The sequence below is a fragment of the Carassius auratus genome, chromosome 13 (assembly GCF_003368295.1).
Source record: "Carassius auratus strain Wakin chromosome 13, ASM336829v1, whole genome shotgun sequence".
NCBI classification, from domain to species: domain Eukaryota; kingdom Metazoa; phylum Chordata; class Actinopteri; order Cypriniformes; family Cyprinidae; genus Carassius; species Carassius auratus.
The window spans coordinates 21406785-21430126 of NC_039255.1; the positions used below are offsets into that span (position 1 = coordinate 21406785).

A 23342-nucleotide genomic window follows, 5' to 3' on the forward strand; every position below is an offset into this window, starting at 1 on the left:
TATTGAAGGTGGAGAGAGAGCTGTACATGCACTATCCCCACCCACAATTCCGTCCGGCCCGAGACTAGAACCCACAACCCTTCGATTGGGAGTCCAACCCTCTAACCATTAGGCCACGACTTCCCCTGACAATGACACCTTTGTGTTGCATTTCTATTATTTTATTTTTTATTTTATTTTATTTTTTTGGATGTGACTCATTAAATAGCTCATGTTTTGTATATGAAATACTGAGAGTGAAACATTATCGGTTCATCTCCTCATCAGAGCAGCAGTCAGCTGAAGCTGCTTTCAGCCCAAAGAAATGCGCCCACACCCTTAACATAATGCTTTCATAATGGCATACATGGCTACTGAAAGACTGAGAATCATCCTGCTTCATGTCGGCTTTCATCACTTTATTTTTTCAACAAATGGGGTTGGAGCCCTGAGTTCCTGAAAGGATTACAATAATAGTCCTTATGAAACTGGATCAGATACTGTTAGACATTTCATACAAGCAGCTGATTTTTCCAGACTATTTTTCCTCCTGCAGTGCTGTTTCAGCTCATGGGTCAGTGCAACTCTCCAGCTTTGTAACCATCCTCCACCCAGCACCGGCTGCCTAGGAACTTGATCTTGGAAGTTTCTTCCACTATTACTCATTTTCAGCTCTGTCCCCAGCCTTAGGATTGATCTCCAGTATCAGCCCAGTGGTGGAGGGTGATGTATTCACCATACATGTACACCTCGAGTTTATGCATCTGACTTCCTCTTAATCCAGAGTGACTCCCAATCCTCCCCTGGAGGTTTTTCACACAGATGGATTTGATTTTGGCGCTCCTCAGGTGTGGAGTTTCAGCAAGTGCTCGGCTAAAGAGAAAAGCCACATGTACAATGAAAATATGCTTAAAGGATTTCAGTATCACAGCACTACCAAATGCTCTTCATTAAATGATGTCATGGTCTCATTCTGAACCCACTTAGGGAAAAACTCACAACTAAAATGCATTTGAGAGGTTTTGCCTAGAAAACAACAAGAATCAATGGAGACCTTTGTGCTATAATATTGTTTTATGGAAAAGTCCTTGGTAATCTCACATATATATATATATATATATATAGCTCGCTGCTGGCCACCCGCGATGTCCGTGATGCCAAAATACCAAAGTCATACCAAACAATCATACCAAGGTCAACAATCATTTCTTATCAAATTCACCAAATCTGAACAATCCACATTACTTTAGCTGTTATACAGTTGTCTCATATGTGTCTTCTTTCAAGAGAAACATCAGTGACAAAGTTTGTATGAAACAACTGAGAACTCCACTAAGTCTATGAAAAATCCTCTAGTATCATTAATTGATATCCTCCTTGTCAGTGACAGTTATTATTTCCGCTGGTTTCATCACTTGTTAATTCACCTCATTATGAGTTCATCGCTTCCCTAATTCTGGAATAAGACGGAGTGTCCCAGTTCACCCATTTGCTCCTCCACACACTCACTCCATCACACTCAGAGTGGGAAACCTGATCATGGAGGTTTTCCTGCTTTCCCTAAATCTTCACTCCTGCTGTAAAACAGAAAGAGAGTGTGGATTGCTCATCAGTTAAACTGAAAAAGATGAGGCTGACGGTACCCAGAGAGGGAGACTAGCTTGACCCCGGTCTTTCTATGCATCAACAAGTTCCCACAAGGCCCCGTGGCCATCTGACACCATAGCTATGGAATAGTTGTGATTCTGGAGTCGTTAGGGAGGCAGCATATTCATCACGACACCCAATACCCCCACAGAGCGCCCCAGCAGGCTCTGCATGCTCGCCAGACTTCATGTGGTCTTCGTCATGCTGAGCGTGTATATTAACTCATTGGATCATACTTCACGTCATTGTTGACTTGCTGATGTAGCTCAATGTTAATAGCCCTAAAGTTTCATTTTTATTATGCTACTGAGTGATTCTTCAATGTGGGTCATATTGCAAAAGGTCAAAGTGAAGGATGAGGAAACAGATCTACTTCCAGCTTCAGCCTGTCTACAGTCCACTGACTCACCATCTGTTGAACATTTCACCTAAAACACGGCTCAAAAATCTTAAACAATATCTACTTTAAAGCACACACACACACACACACACAAAAGATTACTGAAACGATTTAAGAATGCACTTCAACGTAAAACTAATTTCACACAATCAACAAAGTACAAAGTATTCTCATTAATACAAAGTACTCTCCTTTAACAATCAAAAGCGAAGCATACTGAGAAAATTTAATTGGTCATAATTTATTTAATTCGAGGTGTGCCAGCAGTGCCATCATTCAGTTTAATTAAATGCAATCTGATGGTGTCATTGCAGTCATGTTGACAAATTTCTGAAAGTGTCTTGCAGACCCCTAAGCAAGCCAAAAAGGCAACAGTGGCAAGGAACCCAAACTACATCAGGTTGCAGAAATGTTATGTTTCATTGAATAAAAAGTATATGTTTCATTTCAGTTGGTGACTGAAACATTTGGGGACATGCTAATCCTAGTCAACACTGCCTATTTCACATAAATCAGACAGTAATCTCAGATGTCAATAAATACAGGCTTTTATAAAAGACCTGCAGGTTAATGTACAGCAGCGCTGCCTACTCCCACTTGCCTGTCTAAGGCTTGATTTATTTCTTACACATGACAGGATACACTCTTGTTTTGACAGATCTTCCTGGAACTGCTGGAGCCAGTATCAAAAAACAACCTCCCGGTGAAACCCTCCAAAACGGCAAACATTTTGTATTTTGAATTTCAGTTGTCCTAGTATCACAAAGCACTTGTAAATTAAAACAAGGCCTCTGCAGCCTTGACCGCGTCTCCCACCCAACCTTCTGTTCCCCCTCGAAAGGACCCCCCACTGTTGTTTATTTCTTCAGGATTTGTATTTATATTGCCACATACTACAGGAGGTGAAGCTGACAGGGCAGAAAACATCCTCCGCATACTGGGAAACAGCTGCACCGCGAACACACAGCCACATGTGCCCATGAAGCGCAGCCGTCACCGCGCGATCACCGTGATCAAACATGACGTCAAAGAGCAGGTGTTAATGGAAGCCAGTTAGTGGGGTAAGTGGCTGATCATGCAGCCATCGAGGTGCTGAAGGCACAGCAAGCATGCAGCGCTGTGAATAACTCTTGAGGTAATTAATGAGGGGAGGCCGGCTTCCCCTTACAGACGGGCACAAACTGGTAGCTTGAACCACATTCCAACACCGGCTCGCTCTCACGTCTCTCCTGCATGCTCATGGCCAACAGTAACTGCATTTTGATTGAAGTAGTGAGAACACTGTAGTTTATGGACCAATTCTCATTTTTAAACAAGTTGTTTATTAGCATGCATATTACTAGCACACTGGCTGTTGTTTTTTAATACTAAAAAGCACATGACCATATGTTAAATCCCTTAATCCCACCCTATACCAAAATTTATCAACTACCTTACTAACTATTAAATAATACTAACTATTAAAGCAGCAAATTAAGAGTTTATTGAGGCTAAATTTATCGTTTATAGTTAGTAATGAGTGTTGTTTTTGATACATCAAGCTTTTATGCCTCATGTACTGTAGTATGATAAAGAAATAAAGATATGTCTTTATTTCTTTATTTTAAATAAATTATTTTATTTTATTTATTTAGATTTTAAAATATGCAAGTTGTGAGTTGCTTATATATGGACAAAATGATAGCTTGTCATTTAAATCAATGAGATGTTTATGACAGCAGATTACTTAAAAAAAATGCATATAAATATCAATGGACCTTGCGTAGCTCCGCCCCTTTTCATAGTTGCGCTCATAGTGATCTGTCTTTCATTTGTATTTCTTCAGCATGAAATCCATTTCTAACATTGTAAAATTATATACAAGTATATCTAATAACATGATATTTGTAGGGTACAGTACATGTATTTATTTATTTACTTATTTATTTATTTGTGATGATGATGATGATGATTATTGTTGTTAATCATCTCTCACAGCTTACAATTAGACTAATAACATATTATTTTGTTAGTTGTATTTTATTAACTTACAATACAGTTAATGAATTGTATATGCGAATTTGAATATATATATATATATATATATATATATATATATAAGTTTGTTACATCTGGTACGATCATAGGTTATTAAAGGCTCTTTAACTTTTAACACTGCTCATCTGTTCAACAAGAACAAACTATTTTGCCATTTAATAGGGAAAACATATTCACTACTGATTGAGCATTTTTGCTTCTTATTGATAGTTAGTAGTTAAATATGGTCATGCAGAATAAGGCATTAATATGTGCTTTATAAATAATAAATGGCCATTATGCTAGTAATATGCATGCTAATAAGCAGCTAGTTAATAGTTAGAATTGGTTCTTAAAATAAAGTGCTACCAATATTTTATAATACATTTTAGTTATAGCATATCACATTTTATTATATATGTTTTCACCTTTCTGCACTGTTGTAGATTCCAGCATCCGTCTCTTTAGATCAAGTTTCAGATGATAACACAGGTGCTAAAATGGCAGTCACTGAGCACTCTGACGCTCAGAATCTATTTAAGCGTCCTGATGGCTGGATGAGAGAGCTGTTACCATAGGAAACTCTTTGTTATATGGTGGATTGTGCCATGTTTCTAGTCTCTGTGCTTAAGCAGTCTCCTTTAAAGGGAACCAGACTGGCCTAGCCGAGTTCATCTAAATCAGTCGCCTGTTGTAGCCTAGTCTGTGGCAAACTGGTCAAAAAAATCAAAATCTCTTTGGGAGTGACAGCTGCCAAACTCACTGGCCAGGTTTCTGTTTGCTTGAGTTTGTCATGCGGTCTTCATTAGGACATGAGTCTGGGAATCAATCTTATTTTACAGCACAATTCAGGTCGGCGGGACACGCTGCATAACATATTGCTCCCAGAAGGTCCTTCTCCTTTGACATCTAGCCCAAATATAATCCCGCGAGTGTCTTTTTGAATTTCTCATTGATGACATGTCTCTCTGATGACATATGAATCCACTTTTAGATTGCATTCGTCATTACGGTACTAAATAAAAACCAAATGTCTCGGAGACTGCGATAAAATCTATTTTCGTGACTCCAGGAGAGTGTTGTATTACATCGGGGCGGGGGGTTTCCCCCTGCTTGCATGCTTTCTAGTCTTCCCTGTTTCTTTGGAAGTAGTAATGGGATCATTTATACAAATAGAGTTTGCTATTAATCGACTGGCGGATCAAAGGTAATCACCTGACAGCGCTGGGCCCCAAATACAGCAGGGCCCAGTCCGTTCAGCTCCACGTTCCCACGCATTCCTAGCAGAAACGTGGGGTTTATTTGTGAAATGTGGTCAGTGCCTCTGTCAGATGCATTATTTAATCAGGCGGCTGTTTGATTCAGTGATAATTGATTCTGTGTTTTCTTACTCGGTTTAGGCACAAGGCATTCAGACAATAAACAGACTTTTAAAAAAGCTAATATTTGGCAAATCGGGTATTTATTTAAGAAGGCCAATCCTGCCAAGTGCTTGATTATTTGTACGATCAAAAAGCCATTTTACCACATTGTTTCATTCACCAGCCTTTCATGATGGGCCACATTTAAATAAATATGAAAAAAGAGGCCGAATATAGAAATCACAAACAGATGGGCCGCTCCATTGAAAATCACACTCTTTAAATGCCCATGTGCTGGCCAGCACAATATGAATGTGATTTTTAATTGCTAGTGACTGGGACTCGTGGTTTCCTCTCTAGGTGATCTCAATTAAGGCCTGTGCAGGAAACAGTGAGGAATTGTGGAAAGAAAAGAGTTTGACTGGTTTGTATGAGTGCTAAATGCTAGAGCAACAAAATGCCATTTTGTATGTCTGATTGTAGATTTCTGTTTCTAGTTTGTGTGTGTGTGTGTGTGTGTGTGTGTGTGTTTCTTTTTATGTAAGTCCCCCACTGCTACAACAAATCAGTCCAGAGATTGAAATCAAATCCCACACTTTGGAAAAGCTCAAATCCATTTTTTTTTTTTTTTTTTTTGCAGGTCCAGCAAAATCAGAGCTCTCCGAGACCAAGTGTTCGGTTTCACTGTGGATTGGCATATTTGTGACACTGAATGTCCACGCTCACAGAAAAGCAGAAGGACTTCAAGGAGAGCACCCGTAGAAGCTTGTTCCTCAGATTTTCAAGCAAATGAGCAGTGATGTCATTCCACTGAGCGAGGACCATTTGTGTCCTCAACATTTGATGACGTCAAGTCACTTTTATTTGTATAGCACTTATACAATACTGACTGTGTAAAAGCAGATTTTACAGTGACAAACAGAAAAATAGTTTGTCAAAAATATGAGAGGACAATAACAAAGAACCCCCCCCCCCCAGTTGCTTAGGCTGTCAATTAAGGGACAGAAACCTTAAAATATCTTCTGTTGTGTTCCAGAGACGAACAAAAGTCTTCTGGAACAACATGAAGGTGAGTAATTAATGGCTTGTCATGACCCAATTTTCATTTTTGGGGTGACACTATCAATGACCTGTGTGATTATATATATATATATATATATATATATATATATATATATATATATATATGTATGTATACACATTTTACCTGTGTTTTGAATTCTGCATTGCAAGTGTTTTAGGGTTGAAGGAAATCTCCATAAATTTAATGGAAAATGTCCTGGTGATTTTCTGCCAAGACATCTGTTTTTCTCCTTTTTTTCTTTTCTTTTCTTTTCTTGTTTCTACTTCCAGGGCACAAACAAAACTTTGATGTACAACATGTTTGTATTTAGTAGATTGGTCATCATTCATTTATGAAATGTGTGGTCATATTTAATAAAGGTGCTGATATGGTTTCCTTGTGGGTTGTTTTCATCAGGTTAGCACATAATGCCATGTTTTGTTAGAAAGAGTGTATTTGAGCTTTGATTGATTTTTATATTTACATATATTTTGTTATGATTTTTTATATGTACACGCTTGCTCCACCAGTTTTCAATAAATGTAACTGATTTCTTTCTGATGACTAAACGTCTGCATCATCCTGGAGGAAACTGTGGTAATAGAGGATCATATGACTTTCCCACTGCTTTAATTGTCCTCTTTGTACTTTTCCAAATGCCACTGAAGTAATAATAAAAAAACATTTTAAGATCACAATGTCACCAAACCTTTGACAAGTACTGTATAACTGTGTTAATGCATAAATTACACCATTATAATGTCTGTGCCATGTGTTCAGAAAAATAAACATGTTACAGAAAGGTGAAATTGAACTTAGCTTTATTAAAGAATAAATGATAATGATTCCTTCTATTGAGTGTGGAGCGCCACATAAACCCATCAAAGAAGACTCATTACAGTCAAAGCGAGTCACAGCATTTTGCATGTTTTAACAGCACTCCAGATGGAGACAGTTCATGCTATCGATGTCTCTCCAATCCTCCCTTAAGCATAACTCAATCAAGCCCTGCACTGTCAGGACCCATGAGAGCGAAGGGCTGCATACTAACATGCTCTCCGACAACACTCACTGTACGTTCCCACAGCTTGTGTAAAACAGGGCATGCCTGTGTTAACAGTGCATGCTCGAGCCATGTTCCCCATGGCACCACATTAATTCACTTTCCTGGTTATTTACAGGTCAGGGATGACGTGTAAACGAGTGACAGTGTGTCTTCAGTCGTGAGACTGAACTCCAGGCCTGGCTGCATGGTAAATAATGAGCTCCCATGGGTCAAAAACTGTGCTGCCCTGGAGTCCATGTCCCCAAACTGCAGGCTCCTCATTACCTCACCAACAACCAATACAACGAACTGCTTGGTGTGAGGTAAGCCGAGGTTTAGCAGCTCTGAGGGTAAAGGCTCATAATCCAGCACTAAGAGCCAGTGGTAGACGCGAACGCTTCTGCCATTTTAAAATTTCATTGTGTTACCGTCGCACTGATGCAGAATATACGGTCTAACAGCATAATTGCCTAATTCCCCCCATGGCCTATTTCTAAATGGACTGACAGCTTTGCTTGGATGACAACTGCAACATTTTCCCAAAACTGTTATATCGCATGTATGGCTGAAAATTTAAATTGACTTGCAATAATCCAAACATTCCATTTAAAAATAATATTCAACTATCAACACAGAGTAGAGAAATAAATGTAAAACAGGCTAATATGTACTTTAGATCACTGGTTGTCAACCGAGGGCCTCAATAAATAATGTCATTTAAAACCAGGGATTTTACATTAAAATAATTAGACATTACACCTTTTCACACTAGGCATCACATATTTGCCGACTTCAAAAATGCTGACAGAGAAAAACTGGGCATCACATGAATAAATGACATGCTACCAGGCTTTCAAGTCGTTCCGAACACAACATACAAAACTATCTGTATTTTAAGATTGGTTCAAGATATCAAAAATGTTTGAACTCCTTCAATTATATTTAAATCATGGAGTCTGTTCACTTCAAGCAATGCAGAATCTGTCAACTCCAACTGCCCAGTACAGAAGAGACAGCACAGACTGGCTCTGATTTTCATCTACTATAATGTTGAGTAGATCAGACTGTAAATCAAGGCAAAAATCTGGGCAAAAGTCTTGTAGTGTAATCCAGCCTTAAATAGATAGTCCACCCCAAAATGAAAATGTTGTCATTAATCACTTACCCCCATGTCGTTCCAAACCCGTAAAAGCTTCAGAAAACAATTTAAGACATTTTGGATGAAAACCGGGAGGCTTGTGACTATCCCATAGACTGCCAAGTAAGTTACACTGTCTCCTCTGTGTCTCTCCACATCACTCAAACTGCCTGCACTCTTCAGTGACTGCCGTGCCACAAGGATGGGCTGTTTATATGTGTATTTATGCTTTGATTTGAAAGAAAACAGCACATCCTTGTGGTGCTGCTGACACAGTAGAGCATAGGCAGTTTGAGTGATGTGGAGAGAGGAGACTGTTAACACAGGAATTGTTGAATAAAGTCGTCATTTTAGTTTTCTTCGCTTACAAAAAGTATTCTTGTCACTTCATAACGTTACGGTTGAACCACTGATGGCAGATGGACTATTCTGACAACGTCTTTCATACTTTTCTGGACTTTGACACTGTTATTTACTTGGCAGTCTACTGGACAGTCTCAAGCCTCCCAGTTTTCAAACGAAATTTCTTAAATTGTGTTCCGAAGACGAACGAATCTTTTACGGATTTGAAACGACATGCGGGGTACGTGATTAATGACAACATTTTTCTTTTTTTTTATTCATTTTAGGGTGGAGGATCCCTTTAAGTCTGATCATTTAGAAGAATAATTGCACACCTTTCCATAAGAATGTTTAAAAAATAAATAAATTTAATTATGTTGAATATTTAGAATAACGGGTTTGTTCAACAGTTCACCCAAAAAAGAAAATGCTTTCATCCTGCCATGACATTTATTCTACTGAACATAAAATAAGATATGTTGAAGAATGTTGGTAACCACAGCTTTAGGGAAAGTAAATGATGAAAGAATTTAAAAAAACTCTAAAAAACAATTAAGCTTTCAGTTGCATTCCAACTAACACACAATTCACTATGCATGTATACAATATACTAGAGTATGTACTAATTCACTATATACTCAACCGTGATATTGTATGAGTTTTATAAATATATTTTGTCATTCAACATTGGTGTCTGACAGCTGAGAGTATTTATTTATTTATTTTTCAGTTAGTGCATCATCCACACATATAAAGTGCACTTTTTCTCTTTGGAATTTTCCGTGTGAACACAAAATATTTATATGACATACATTAGTGCATAAGTACACAAACTGGAATGCACCTCTAGTGATACTTGCCTTAACAAATCTTGTTATATATATATATATATATATATATATATATATATATATATATATATATATATACTATGCAGCAAATCTCAGCTGTGTGATTATTTATAACATTGCAAAATATTATAACTATAACATAACAGCTCTATATATATATAGTTGGATAAGGTAACTCTTTAAATTAGGTAACACTGTTTACTATTAACAAGTTGTTCGTCAGCATGCATGCATATTACTGGCATATTAGCTATTTAATACTACTTAAAGCACATTTTAAAGCATAATTCCCTCTTTTTATACAGCGCTTTTCTAGGCACTCAAAGTGCTTTAGTCAGGGGTTATCTCCTGGATGATGCGACGGCAGCCATATTGCGCCTGAACGTCCACCACACACCAGCTTACTGATGGAGAGAAGACAGAGTGATGAAGCCAATCAGCAGATATGGGGATTGTTGGGAGGCCATGATGATCAGAGGTCAATGGGTGAAGGATTCCGAGGTCACACGTATAATCTTTTCGCAAGACATCCCGGGATTTTTACTAACCACAGAGAGTCAGGACCTCGGTTTAACGTCTCATCCGAAGCCTCACTAGCACCTCTTCCAGCAGCAACCTAGTTATCCCAGGAGGTCTCCCATCCAGGTACTGGTCAGGCTCAGCCCTGCTTAGCTACAGCGGGCAACCAGTCTTGGGCTCCAGGGTGATATGGCTGCCGGTATTATTCATATTCTAGATCTCTGAACCCATTAGCTAAACATAACTACTACAACAACTATGCATCCGCATACATTCAGTAAACTTGTGTAGGGGGCGATAAACTGTACTATAGCAAATCTCGACAGCTTGATTGCTTGTATCATTGCAAAATCGGGAAGTCATGGCCTAGTGGTTAGAGAATCGGACTCACAATCGAAGGGTTGTGAGTTCGAGTCTAAGGCTGGTGGGAATTGTAGATGGGGGGAGTGCATGTACAGTGTTCTCTCCACCCTCAACACCACGGCTTAGGTGCCCTTGAGCAAGGCATCGAACCCCCCACTATACAGGAACCCCCCATCTTGTTTATGGTTCATTCTCATTTATTGTTTGTTTTGCAGCACTTTGGTTGGCCTTGTTCCTGACTTAAACGTGGTCTATAAAACTGAACTTAAACTTTATTATGACCAAACTCTAATCTGCTAAATGCAACTATAAAGCATGAAGAAATTAAGATATCCTAATCATTTACATTATGATTTTCTATAAAGCTGCTTTGAAACAATGTGTATTGTGTACAGCTATATAAAAATAAATTTGACAACATTTGTTGACACATGTGCGTGTATGTTGGAGAGTCTGTGTACAAGATGTTTAAAGATGCATTTGTTTTGCTGCCAAAGCATTCCTTGTGAGAAGAAAAAAAAAAGCGGGTCTTCAACACCTGAATGCAATTCCTCAGATTGCAGAGGATATAAGCAGAACATTTTCATGCCGGTGGAAATGTGAGCTCTCACCAGCTGGCTTGGCCAGACCTTAGCCTCAAAATTCCATCCATCTGTTAGCTGACTCCCATGCCGCACTTCAAGGGCTCTTTCTGGGGAGTGTGAGACACTGCGAAGAGCAGAAGAGAGGCTGGCTTGATCTGGTTTTGATCTGGACTGAAGGATAAGAGAGAGAGCCCAACTTTGGCATTGCACAGTCCCATCGCTTAATGCATGCAGCCTGAAGTCCTATTAAAATTATTGTATTTATGTGATGAGCACACATGAGCCCCACCACAATGTCGTAATTATGCTGCTTCCAAGTCCTCCTGGGAAATTCCTACTCAGGAGTTCGGAAGTTGTAATTATGATGTGATGCTGTAAGTTCAAGTGATTTTGGTCAGAATACAATGGACCTGCTGTGCAATTACATTTTTCTATAGTATACTACATTGTCTATAGTTCCTGCCAAACACAGTTAGTTTTTAGCACTAATGCAACAAAAAAAAGAGCAAATGATGCACATAAGATGTGTGACTGATTTTTTTTTTTCATGCTGCCCGTCACCTCATAAACTGGCTAATTAAGTATCATCAGGGTATTTTTCATATGCAAATATGCTAATAATATAGTATTTCATTTACCTGAGCACCCTTTGTTCTCATTATTGTTGCATCAACCCTAAAAACAGTTTTATAAAAACATTGTGTTTGACCACAATCACTTCAGTTCACGTCGTTATTGTAACAATACGTCTAAATCCATAATTAGGAGCATCCCACTACAGATTACTAAACACTGTGACTCTGTGATGTGCTTTCTCACTCTGTCTCCTTCACCTTGAGAGGCTGTGGCAGGTGCAGGGAAGGTCAGAAGACCTCTGGATCTCCACATTGGTTCTGCAGCAGCTGCAGAAGTTTGAAAACAATGAATTAAGTGAAGAAACAGGGGTTTAATCTTCTCTGATTTTCATTACATCATCTGTTTCCACAGAATTTCTGTATGATGCTGCAATATGAGAGATTCCAGTTTCGTGACTCTGCCATGATATTTGGTATACTGAATTATTAACATATCACAGTATTTTCATGAGTTTCATATATTTAGCATGGCATCATGCTGAGCAGGTAAGTGATGAAAATCCCAAACCAGCAGTATAGACTTTATATTTATAGGCTTATAATTAGTATATTTATAGACTTTATAGACTTATAATTAGTAATGACTGGAATGTTGTAATTATGCATTATGCAATATTTGCATTTCATATCACATACAGTAAATTACTGCTTGCGGTCAGTGAGAGTGTTTTACTACTATTATTATTAGTATTTATATGTTATTTTGAATGGTTAATTCATTAAAGAAAAGAAAATTTATTTTATAAAATATAAAATAAATATTTAAAGCATATCAGAATGATTTCTGAAGGATCATGTGGCACTGAATACTGGAGTAATGATGCTGAAAATTCATCTTTTTTATTATTATTATTATTATATATATATATATATATATATATATATGCGCCTTGGTGAGCATAAGTTACTTTTTTCAAAAACATTTAAATAATCTTTGCAACCCCAAAGATTTGATCAGTGATGTATTTTATCAAATTGTGTGTATAAAGTTTAAAAATTGGACATTCTGAATAAATAGGACTCAAATAAATAAATCATAATAAATTAATCACAACTGAATAAAATAAAAGAGCTTTATTATTCCTTCCAGCTCATTCATGCAATGGAAATAGAGGGTTGAGCAAGTCAACCTCATTGCATTGTGGGTTACGGTGTTGCATGTGTGGTTTGTTATATACTGAACATTTTGACAAACAAAGTAGGCCATATGGGTATTGCATACATAAATAAAATGTGCATACTGTGTCTACATACTATTAACAACACAAATAGTGTGAATAGCAGTATGCAGTTCTGAACATACTGTAGCCGCTGTTTTACGAAACAAATTTCTGTGCATGTACAGTACAGAAGCTGCTCCAACTCGTGCAATACAGGGAACAGGAAATGTTATATGAGGACATGAAGACATTCCATTCATCCATTCTGATTTACAGTCATAATAATAATAATGCTCGCTCTCTTTTGCTCTGAAATGTAATCTCATTTGTGGCGTCTGGCTGTTCCTATGTGTCAGGCCACAACAAAGCCCACTGTTTCCTATAGATTTATTGCAGAAGGAGAATTCGCTATGAAAGAGCATTTCTTTCCTGACCTGGTTCTGGGAGTCATTAAATGATGAAGCCCATGTGTGTTTGGTTGTATAGTATTGTGTGTTTTCGTGTGCACTACTTAGATTTGCTCAGGAGGAGTGACAGTTGAAGAAATGTCAGTGCATTCATGATATTACAGTGCACACACACAAACCACCTGTGTAGGGACACACTGTGTGCTTGGCTCTAAATCATCACAAAAAGTCATTAATCTTGACACTGTTACATGGAATAAGTATAAAATAATATGAAAGAAAATGATTCCCATAGAACAGAGAGCTACAAATCTAATACTGTGTATCCAGAGCCGAAGTTTTAACTTCTTCACTGAAATGCAATACAATACTAATCAACAAACTTACAGCCAGTCACAACATTTTTTATATTTAGTATATAGAAGAAAAAGAATTGACAGACAAAATGCCCTACTGCATATAAATATATGCACATGTATAGCATTTTATGCAATACAGATTGTTTTCCTCGCTCCTTTGTCCTTCTCCTGCGTCAACTCTAATAGCTGACGACTTTGCCACATTTTTCATTAATAAAATTAAAAACATCAGTGCACAATTTTCCACACCACAATCCATCAAGCACATCTCACCAGCAAAAATACACTCATTCACATCCTTCTTTTCACTCTTTCAGGCAGAAGTGTCCAAACTCATCCATTCTAATCACCCTACTACTCGTCCGCTTGATCCTATTCCATCTCATCTCATTCAAGCCATTTCTCCTGCAGTTGTACCTGCACTCACTCACATCATTAACATATCCCTCCACGCTTATGTTTTTCCCTCAACATATAGACAGGCTCTCATATCTCCATTATTTACAAACCCCACCCTCAACCCATCCCTTTTAGAGAACTACAGACTAGTTCCCTTCTTCCTTTCATTGCAAAAACACTTGAATGAGCTGTGTTCAACCAAGTCTCTGCCTTTCTCACACAGAACAACTGCCTTGACAGCAACCAATCTGGCTTCAGAAGTGGACATTTAATTGAGACTGCCTTGCTCTCAGTCATTGTAACCCTAAGCCTGCAAAAAGCCAAGAGACCAAATCTTCAGTACTTATCCTGCTTGATCTGTTCTCTGCTTTTGACACAGTTAACCATCAGATCCTCCTATCAACCCTACTGACAAAGGGCATCTCAGGAACCACACTTCAGTGGTTTGAGTCTTACCTATCAGATAGGTCCTTCAAAGTATCTTGGAGAGGTGAGGTGTCCAAGTCGCAACATCTAACTACTGGGGTGCCTCAGGGCTCAGTTCTTGGACCACTTCTCTTCTTTGTCTACATGGCATCATTAGGTTCTTTCATTCAGAAACATGGATTTTCATAACACTACTATCCTGATGACACTCAACGCTACCTCTCATTCCATCCTGACGATCCAACGATAGATGCTCACATCTCAACTTGTCTAACAGACATTTAATTTAATTTAATTTAATTTAGCAGACACTTTTATCCAAAGTGACTTACAGTGCATTTAGGCTATAATTTTTTTTTTTTTACCTATCATGTGTTCCCAGGGGAATCGAACCCCCAACCTTGCACTTGACAAAGCAATGCTCTATCATTTGAGCTACAGGAACACTATACACTTCATGCTGGATGAAGGACCATCACCTTCAACTCAACCTTGCCAAGACAGAACTGCTTGTGATTCCAGCAAACCCATCGTTTCATCACAATTTCACCATCAAGTTAGGCACATCAACCATAACTCCTTCAAAAACAGCCAGAAGCCTTGGAGTTATGATTGATGACCAGCAAACTTTCTCAGACCACATTGCTAAAACTGTCCAATCCTGCAGATTTGCTTTATTCAACATCAAGAAGATCAGGCCCTTCCTTTCGGAACATGCTGCACAACTCCTTGTTCAAACTCTTGTTCTGTCCAAGCTGGACTATTGCAATGCTCTCTTGGAAGGTCTTCCAGCCAGTTCTATCAAACCTTTACAATTAATTCAGAACGCAGCAGCAAGATACATTTTTAATGAGCCAAAAATAATACACGTTATATCTCTGTTTAATTTGCACTGGCTATCAATAGCTGCTCGCATAAAATTGAAGGCAAGTGAACGTCGCTTGATTGTGCCATCCCAAAGAAGCACAAAGTCACTTTTACGGACTTTTAAATTAAATGTTCCCTCCTGGTGCAATGACCTGCCCAACGGCTTTAAACACATATCTTCCATCTTTATTTGACCCTCTAACTTTAGCACTCGCTATTCTAATTCTAAATTCTAAATAAATTAATAAAATCTTACTTGCTATCTAATCTTTTTGTATTCTATCTGTTTTCTTTTCATTTATTATACAATTAACAGCAAAAAAGACCTCAAAAACTAGCTTGCTCTATTCTTTTTCCTTTTCTATCTTTTTATTTATTATATTATTTAAAAGTCTTTGCTACATGTACTGCGTTTAAGCTAACTGAGACTTATTATAGTGCTTGTAAATTATTGCTCTTTTGCGTCTAAAAGCGTCTGCTAAAAGAATAAATGTAAATGTAAATTAATAAACAGGAAAATAACTGTTAATGTTGTAAGATTCATCAACTATAAAAAGACTTCAATTTCAACCGTAAAGCTGCTCTGCAGAAGAAAATAGAGTTATTTTTCATCTCTATTTATTGTAATGTTGTTTTAGTTCAGTTAAATGATTGAGTTTCGCAAAGTTAAAATTTGGTTCTCATCCAGCTATCAGTGCAGTTACATCAGTAGGTAACACATTCCAATAAGATTCCATTTGTAACATTAGTTAACTACATTAATTTATATTAACTATGAAAAATTACTTAAAGCATTTATTAATCTCAGTTCATATTCATTTCTGTTTTTAGTAATTGATTATTAAAATCCAAAATTGTATCTGTTAATATTAATTAATGGACCTGAGCTAACATGGACAAACAATGAACAGTTGCATTTTTATTAATTAACGTTAACAAAGATTAATAAATAACAAATGTTTTGCTAATGCATTAATTAATATTAAATAATGAACCTTATTGTGTTACTCATCAATAATATGACTGGATTATATATATATATATATATATATATATATATATATATATATATATATATATATATATATATATATATATATATATATATATTCTAATATTAAAATGAATCTTATGAAACATGTCCTGGTCATATTTCACAACAAAGTGAAAATCAACTAATTATATTTGGCATTAAGAAAATTAAGCCTGTATTTAGGGCCATTAGGTATACATACAATGTAGTTGAGACATAATAACTTTTTTCACATTACGTTAATGAGAAGGATATTTTCTTTTTAGATTATGGTAATGAGAATTGCTGGGGGAGATGAGCTTAAAGGGTTCGTTCACCCAAAAATGAAAATTATGTCATTAATGACTCACCCTCACGTCGTTCCGAACCCTTAAGACCTCCATTCATCTTCGGAACTGAGTTAAAGATATTTTAGGTTAAATCCGAGAGCTTTCTGTCCCTCCACTGAAAATGTATGTACTATATACTGTCCATGTCCAGAAAGGTAATAAAAACATCATCAAAGTAGTCCATGTGACATCAGAGGGTCCGTTGGAATTTTTTGAAGCATCGAAAATACATTTTGGTCCAAAAATGGCAAAAACAACGACTTTATTCAGCATTGTCTTCTCTTCCGTGTCTGTTGTAAGACACTTAAAAACAAAGCAGTTTGTGATATCCGGTTCGCGAACGAATGTAACCGGATCTTTTTGAAACAGTTAACCAAATCAAACTGAATCGTTTTAAACGATTCGCATCTCTAATACGCATGAATCCACAAATGACTTAAGCTGTTCACTTTTTGAATGTGGCTGACACTGCCTCTGAGTTCAAACAAGCCAATATCCCGGAGTAATGCATGCACTCAAACAGTAAACTGACTGAACTGCTGTGAAGATGAACACCGAGCCGAGCCAGATAACGAACTATAGACTGACTCGTTCACGAGTGAAGAACCAGTTGCATCGGTTTTGGGATTACCAGTAGTTCTTTCGGAAAGTTCGATTCAATAAACCGGTTGAAGAAAACTGTTCACCGGTTCTTTTGCGCTCAACGTAATGGCGTCATTTGCAATGATTGCCCTTGATTCAAGCCGTCGGTTTACCCGCGCTCATAAAATTAGCACAGAATCAGTTCAGAATCAATCACCAAAAGAATCAGTTCAGTTCAGACGCTCTGTGTGTCGGTCTGCTTCACGCTGAACCACACAAGCGCAGTATCATCAGCTCCTCGGTTCACGAATTGGACGCGTATGATAGAAATGGCTCTTCACTCGTGAACGACTCAGTCTATTGTTCGTTATCTGGCTCGGCTCGGTGTTCATCTTCAGTTCTCTCTTCACAGCAGTTCAGTCAGTGTACTGTTTGAGTAAATGAATTACTCCGGGATATTGGTTTGTTTGAACTCAGAGGGAGTGTCAGCCACATTAAAAAAGTGAACAGCTTAAGTCATTTGTGGATTAATGCGTATTAGAGATGCTAATCGTTTAAAATGATTCAGTTCGATTTGGTGAACTGAATGATTCGTTCACGAACCGGATATCCAGACTGCTTTGATTTGAACTCTCTCTCACAACAGACACGGAAGAGAAGACAATGCTGAATAAAGTCGTAGTTTTTGCCATTTTTGGACCAAAATGTATTTTCGATGCTTCAAAAAATTCCAACGGACCCTCTGATGTCACATGGACTACTTTGATGATGTTTTTCTTACCTTTCTGGACATGGACAGTATACCGTACACACAGATTCAATGGAGGGACTGAGAGCTCTCGGACTAAATCTAAAATATCTTACACTGTGTTCCGAAGATAAAAGGAGGTCTTACATGTTTGGAACAGCATAAGGGTGAGTTATTAATGACATAATTTAAATTTTTGGATGAACTAACCCTTTAAGCATAATTTCTAAAGGCTGCAGAAATAAAAGACAGAAATAGCGCCGTAAAGGTAAAGTGTGTTCAGAGACACCTACAGTATAGAAGAGTGTAAAAACTATTTTTGAGCATCTGCCAGTGGCATGAGTTGAGGGGCACAATCATTGGACCTCATTCACAAAACAAAAGCTGAATAAATTCCTGTGAAAATCACTGATACATTCATAAGTAATTTGTTTTTAACAACCCAGGCTCATCAGAAATATGTGAATTGTGGGTTCCTTTCGGCAAAACGTCAACATAACTATTCAACTCTTGCTCACTCTATCTTTACATTCTTAATTAAACAGAGCTTTAAACATTTAGCGACACTTTCCAGACATTCTATGGAGTTTTATGTTTGAAACATGCTACAAGCAAAGCAATATAATTTAGCGAAAATGTACACAGGCATGTTTTTGTACAGACACAGGGCTGTTTAATAAAACCACAACTGCAACTGTTTATGGGGCTTTTTGTGGATATAACACCTGAAAAGTATAGCTTAATGTACCAAGAACAACATTTTTGAGGTTTTGCAGGAATGCAGGAAGAGTGACATATTTCAATGTGAATATTCAAATTTACACAGAGATTCGTTCTGCTTGTGTTTCATAAATAAGGTCCATTAATTTTACAATTTGGCTTGGTGCCGCAGAAATTACACACTTCACTTTTAACATAACAACTGTAACGTGTTGGCTTTTTACAGTGTTGCTAACCCTAATCGCACACAATAATCCACATAAAGTGTGGTGAACACAGTGCAGATATACAGGCCTGCCTCTCTGCCACAGTTTCACTCATTGCGTGTGTGTGTGTGTGTGTGTGTGTGTGTGTGTGTGACTGGACAGTGGCAGTGTGAGGTGGATTCCAGTGCACTCAGGGGAGCACTTAGAGCAGTCACGCTCTCTCACAGCATCCAACTGTCTGTTTCACATTAAAGTTTACTCACACAGGACCAGAAGGCACTGCTTTATGAAGGTATAAATTACCCACATAATTACACCATATGTAGCCTTCCCAAAACAACGACAGGCTCAGATGCATATTAAACACCCTTCCAGCCTACTGAAAGATGAATACACTGTCTGCGCGCATGTGTTCAAATGTGCGTCATAAACAATGCATCATTGGTTCTGCGGTATAATTTCTTATCTTAATTTACTGTGTTTCATGAATCGGTAGGCTTTCATGTAAACATTACACAGGGTGGAACAAAGGCCCGCCTTCTGCTGGGCTGATATAAACAATATGATTTAATGTACACATTACGAGTGACGAGTGATTGAGGTTCCACTTTAATGCAGAATCCACGAAAATCACTCAACAGAGTTCAAGCTTTAGCTTGTTCGTGTTTGGATTGGGATTCTGAATCCAAATTTCCCAGCCAATGGAATAACAGAATTTTTTAAACAGTGCAATATTGAGGAAATAACACAGCCTTTTAGATGAAAAGTGGAGCTATAAATAATATGATGTAAGGAACCAGAGACTGCAGGAGAAGCCATAGAAATATGAATGGGAGTCCCGCCATTCAGTAAAATAAAATAAAAAAAAATATATATATATATATATATATATATATATATATATATATATATATATATATAATAAAATGCTAAGCTTGATTTGAGCTAAAGAGCAAAATCTATGCAACCACTGATTTTTGCAAAGATGAAAATGAAGCTTTTCTAACAAGTGTGATCCTTATAAAAATGTTAAACTTAGATTATAGTGGTGTAATAAATAAAATAAAATGAATACACATGCTATAAAAACTTCTTAAATCTCTTGTTATAAAGGCGTTCAAGTATTTCTACTGGAAATATAAACTGAAATACTGAATAATTTTTGCTGTATATTCTTCTCTCTTCCTCTCTCTGCTCATCTCTCTCTCTCTCTCTCTCTCTCTCTCTCTCTCTCTCTCTCTCTCTGTCTCTCTCGGCATGCATTTGAGCTGGCCTGCTGGTAGGGTCATTAGTATACACCAAAGAGGCAGATGACGACCTCCTGTGAGGTGCAAATAAAGAGCAGAGATAGATTACAGCTTTGATTAGCATGAGACCTACCAGGCAAGAGGAGTAGAGAAGCTAAAGCTAAACATGTTCACTTCAGCATTAGCCATTAGCAGCAACAGTTGTTGTACAAAGCCCACTGATCTAAAAACAGATCTGTTATTCTACTTACATTTTCAGAATTCATGATATTTCAAGAAGTGTCTGCAACATGAGTAAAACAATTATATTATATAAAAAATAAAAAAGTGTTTAAAAAAATGATGAAAGTATGGTAAGAATGTGACCTTCATATAGATAAAGTAATTTTTTAAGTAATTCATTTAAACAATACATAGATAGATCATGTCACAAGATTATTATTATTGCTATTTTTTCATGCAGTTCTATTATTCTGGTACAATCAATTTTAGACAAACCAATCATTAAACAGCACTTAGAAACAAAAGAAACTGTGATTAGTCTCTTTGAATATCAGTCATACATTCCCTTTCTGTACACAGTTATCAGACCAGGCTTCATGCCGCTAGTCAAAGGTCTGACGATGCAAGACTAAGGAAAATTTACAAAAAATAAATAAATAAATAAAAAAGGTTTTCCCTTGCATTTTTTTTTTTTTTTTTTTTTACATTTTCACGTATACATGACAACATTTTCAAAACGACTCCAAAAGGCTGTATTATGTATGCCAGGCCAGTAGTTGGCACTGTCACCTTGTTAGCAAACAGTAACTGTAGGGAAGATATGATTATATATTTTATATGATTCATCTCTGCTGTTGGTTGTAATATTGGTCAAGTAAATACGAAGAAGCGTTAGCAAACTCTTGAGCAGCAACAACAGTACCATATACTCTGCCATTGTTGTGTATGTTTGTTCGTGCTTGCCTTTAAAATCGACATGTACTGCGCATGTCTAAATACCTAACATGTACTGCGCATGCACATGACCTCACCGTTTTCAAAGATTCCCGTATTGGGTGTTTACATGGAATCATAATGGTGGTGTTTTCAAAACTTGCACTTTTTCAAAAATATGCGTTTTCCACCCCAAAATGCAGTTGTCGTGTAAACAAACAGGCCAAACGCATTAAAAGCTTCCCGTTTTTTGCTGAAAGCATTGTCGTGTTAATGGCCCCTAAGTAACAACCAACAAAGCAAGCATGTCAGGATTGTTTTGGAGGAAAAAACTTAACTTCGAACTCGGCAAATCCACACATACTCTTTTCTCGTCTCCTTCAATCAGTACATTTCCTCTCTCTCTCTTAGCAGACCAGCGGCGCGTCTCTGCGCTGACTCAACCTCTGACATTTTCACCACAGGATACTGTGCGCTGGCCAAAACATGGGGTGAACAGCAGTGCCTGAATGTTTTGACTCCTCTTTGTTGTTTGGTAATGGCACACAGACATGCACACGCGTTCCACTGCTCTGACTCTCAGCTAAGATTTGTTATGCCACCTGCTTCTACTGTCTACTGTTTCATTCACTGTGGTTGCATGCTAGCCATTCGCTGAGAGAGAGAATGAAAGACAGCAAGCAATTTGAACAGGGTACAGTGATAATATCAGATGGTAATTCCACAATACTTTGAAATTTACCATAGTACTCTACATAGTATTTTTTACATAGCACTCCAAGGTACTTAAAAACAAATACTGAATTACCATATCATAGTAATGTCTAAAAACATGGTATTACCATAGTTGAGTTCAATGAATTCAGTGATGAACTGCCTTTATCTGTCATTTTGCATTATTCAGACACTGTTTTCCTAATTAATTTTGTTTAGTTGCTTTGACACATTCTTTTTTTTTTTAAACCGCTATATAAATAAAGGTGACTTGACTTGACTTGACTTGAGCTTCCATTTGTGAATCTGCTGTTTTCCTGTTTATCTCTGTGAAGTTACTTTAGCGCAGTCCATATTGTATAAAGCGCTTGAAGTAAAGGTGGCTTGACTTGACACTGTTCTACACCTACAGCTGCCTTCCTGTTTCCAACCTTAATAGATGGCTGCCTTCAGAGTGAAGTTTCTAAGTGAAAATTGATGAAGTAATGTACACTATAAGTAAGCAGCAGTTAGCATGTTGCTAAGCTAACAACACACACAGCACAAGCTAAAACTCTGAAATTTTAGGCAATATAAAAACACGAGCTGACAAATTAAAGGACTTCCTTCTTCTTGCATGCATTATTAATAGCAATGGTTCCAGTAGCTGCTTACTGGAAATATTAAGAGCTGAAAACACTTGCTAGCCTAAGAGCTGATGTTTGCAGCAATTTACACTGGCACACTCAGTCATGAGAGCAGCCTGCCACTGTAGGGAGAAAACCTGAGTACGCTCTGGCCTCTGTGAGGTACCAGTGATGGGGTAACACCTCCATCTGCTGAGCAACACTACAGATCTGCTGCATAGTGCTTATGAAGACAGTCATAATCTACCATTTGCACCCATTATGGAACTGGTTCTTGTTGGACATTATTTTGGATCAAATCCCATGTACCAAAAGCAATGATTTAAACTTTATTTAGACAGTAAGCTTTGGAAACAAAGTTGCTCAAATTGAAAACCTCAAAAAAGGAATAAAAAATAAAACAGCTCTTATAATATTTAGTTGACCCTACTGAGGTTCTGAAGGTTAAGCACCTCTTTCTTTCTTTGTTGGAAAATAAATGTAAAAAGTATAATAACTTTAACTTGCTATAATAAATATAAAAAATACGCTTAGCTAAGGTTGTTGACGTTGCATGCTAAGGATTGCATAGAAAGAAAGAAAATTATTGTTTAGAAGACATTTTATAATACAGTTCCATTCGTTAACATGAACTAATTCC

At 37.4% G+C, this 23342-nt stretch overlaps 1 long non-coding RNA gene across 1 annotated transcript; it reads right to left on the bottom strand.

Moving 5' to 3' along the window:
- Positions 1-217: 217 nt before the first annotated feature.
- Positions 218-12222, bottom strand: LOC113113196 (uncharacterized). Its single transcript, XR_003293563.1, has 3 exons — positions 12142-12222; positions 11336-11479; positions 218-852 (listed from the first exon to the last, which is right to left on the bottom strand). It is a non-coding gene; the product is annotated as an uncharacterized LOC113113196 (long non-coding RNA).
- Positions 12223-23342: the final 11120 nt, after the last annotated feature.